The 3,238-nt window shown below is 39.2% G+C and overlaps 1 pseudogene; it reads right to left on the reverse strand.

The window, feature by feature from the left end:
* Positions 1–2,247: 2,247 nt before the first annotated feature.
* LOC145397714 (5S ribosomal RNA) lies at positions 2,248–2,365 on the reverse strand (annotated as a pseudogene).
* Positions 2,366–3,238: the final 873 nt, after the last annotated feature.

A 3,238-nucleotide genomic window follows, 5' to 3' on the forward strand; every position in this document is an offset into this window, starting at 1 on the left:
TGATGAATTATTTTGTGTACAGTTAAATGTTTAGTTTGGATTAAGGATTATGTTTATATACATTGTGTAGTTTTGTCAAGACGAAGAGGATTAGGGAGGGGGTAGTGTTAAGAAACTGGATTGCAAGTTAGGCAGTCTGGAGAGTTCTCTGTACTTCTAGTTTTGTTTTTTGTTACATGTCAGAGTTGCCAGTTAGCATGCTGTTTGTGAGTGGAGGTGTTTTGTAAAGTTATGCATTAATTTTGAGCTCTTTTTCTCTATAATGTTTTATTTATGTGATTGTTATATTATGCAATTTTATCTCAGATTGTATGCTAAATAATTTAGAGTGTTATGCAGTGTAAGAATGTCAGGACTTCATATTATAATAATACAACTCATAGATAGATAGACAGATAGATAGATAGATAGAAGCACCAAACCAGGGTGTGAGATGGGAAGTGTATCAGCGAGAATCAACCAAATGGGAAATGAGCTTGCAACTCTTAAGTGAAGGAATGCCACAAGTACACCAGAAGCAGTACATACACACAGACACACAGAGTTCTAGAAGCTTCCACGACAGTATAGCCCACGTGACACGACCCCTGCTAAACGAGAATGAAGGAATCAGAGATCAGAATGGGGCTAGCCATAGAACCGACAGGTAGTGGAGAGAAGGAGGCTAGCAACACGGGCGAGAGGGTGGCAGAGAGAATTAGAGAGAGACAGGCAGGTAGCTAGCGGGACTCTACTTTATACTTCACTCATGTGAGAGAGACTTTAGTTAATCTTTTCAAGACAAATAAAATTATACATAGTCCCATACTTATCTTTATCTCTCCTGTCATTGCATGACAATGGGAATTAAGATTATCTACTTACAAACCTACTCACGTATAACTACCGCTCATCCAAGAGTATAATATATACATAACTGATCTACAAAACACACTACAAGAAGTTACGAAGTTTTCGTAAGATATGGTGGCAGCAGAAGTACGAACCTCGTCTTCAAATCTACAGTGAATTCCTACAAAATACAAGCAGGCGAGACTCTAACCAAGATTAGCTTCAGTTCTACAGTGAATTTCTACAAAAGTAGGCATGACTTTAACCAATATCCGCTACAGTTCTACAGTTGATTCTACACTATCAGGAAACTACAGTTCTACAATCAAGTAACCACAAGTGAGTATACAGCAAGAAGAACGAGTTTACAAGTTTACGAGTTTAGGCTACGAGTCTACGAGTTCATGAGTCTGCGAGTCTACGAGCCTACAAGCCTATGAGTCTACAAGCCTACGAATCTACGAGCCTACGAGACTACAAGCGTACAGTTGAGTCTACATTATCAAGATAGAAAACAAACAATACCTCTTACAACCAACAACTTACAACCAGCTCCTGACAGTATTCTCTCCAACCCCCCGATCATCACGCTGGTGTAGAGGTGAAGTGGTCACACGACGCCTTGCCAGTAGTTTAAGAAAATATTGACACAACAATCTTCCAGTTTCTATGATGAACCATCGAACTACAACCATCTACGATCAACTACAAGTAACAAGTCTATCGTCTGTATAATCTACATGCATCTACAAGTAGCGACATTCTTTATCCCACAACGAGCAAATCACAAGACCGAGAATACATCGAGAAAGAAAAACAAAACAAGCAAACGTAGAGTGAGAGTTAACTCACAATCCACAACTACATCCCCCACCTGACCCCATCCTTTTTCTCCAACCTACCCACCACCTCCACCACCAGCACAAAGTTGAGGCAGAGGTGACGACGGCAGCAAATACCAGATCCCTCACTCACCTCTCGCCTTACTCATCGTTACTCAGCATTACTCATCGTTACTCATTTTTTACTCACCACAGCTACCAGAGTGTGGGAAGTCGACGTTGCTTGCGTTTTGCTGAGAAGTTAAGGACACCCCACAACACGTCAATCAACTCACCACATGCTCCATCACTAACACCATTCCCACCATGGTAAAAATTAGTGAGTTACATAGTTACTTCATTTATACAATACACAGTAACAGACACAGTGATAGATGACACCTTTTGCACAAACATATAAAACGTGCTGTATAGTTACAACTTACGTACATATACCTACTTCAATTATCTGCATAATTCCATCCATCCATTGCCAGACGCCATGTATCCCAAACGGGGTGGTCAAGGGCTTAGAGTTAATTGTTTTACAGGGAGGGGCACTAATCCTCCACCAACCCCACTTGACACGTAGGGATGCCAACAGCATCTGGTGTTCCCTGGCGGTCACCCATCCAAGTACTAACCAGACCCAACGTTGCTTAACTTCGCTGATCGGACGGGAAGCGGTGTACTCAACGTGGCATGGCACCAACAATAAATATTCTACACTGTATATATTCATTCATTTGTTATAGCATTTATTTATTACCAACGAGTGTTACCATTTATACCTACACAAAATACGTGTTTCATACATACAGCTATAAATTATTACATCTACAAAAGTAATAAAATTATACTATCACAGTTACTCAGTGAGCGATTAAAAGAACTGTATTAAACATTTATTAATTAAAGCTACCTAGTTTAAACAGACAAATGAAGTTACAAGGAACCCCCCCCCCAATAAAAGGCCAACACAAATGACGTTAGCAAGAATGAACAACATCTTCCACACAACCGTGAAGACAAAGATTTCCACACAGTGCTGACACATATATTGCCCACGATAGGTACAAGTGAACAAGTCAGTGTATATAGGTAGTACTGTATATAGTGTATATATATTTTTATATAAAATAACAAAATATGGGGCTATATAATACCATTTTCAGTAATATCTGTGCAATATAAACTAAACCTTAAAAAAAGGTCCCAAGGGAATTAGCCAGCAATTATGCAACCTCGGACAACACCGAAAAACCATAGACAAACGAAGAAAAACAAACTTTAGAAAATCATTAAAAAAAAAAAAAGTAAGATCGCATTACAGACAAATGAAAATAGGTGTGTCACCACAAATGCCAAAATACCAAATAAGCACCTTCTATAAGTGAAACAAAAAGCAAATTACTGTTCTCCACAAGCCAGTAGCAAGGCATATCGTCATTATCATCAACCGCAGCATGACCGGATTAGCTACGTCAGGACCGCAGTTACTACAATATTACTGCAGTTACTACAGTTACGTAATGGCAGACGATTGCATTATGTTACAGTTGTTACAATTATGTAACTAAAAACGA

The sequence above is a fragment of the Coenobita brevimanus genome, chromosome 42, assembly GCF_032717465.1.
Source record: "Coenobita brevimanus isolate Jiangsu-jjx chromosome 42, ASM3271746v2, whole genome shotgun sequence".
Taxonomy (NCBI): Eukaryota; Metazoa; Arthropoda; class Malacostraca; order Decapoda; family Coenobitidae; genus Coenobita; species Coenobita brevimanus.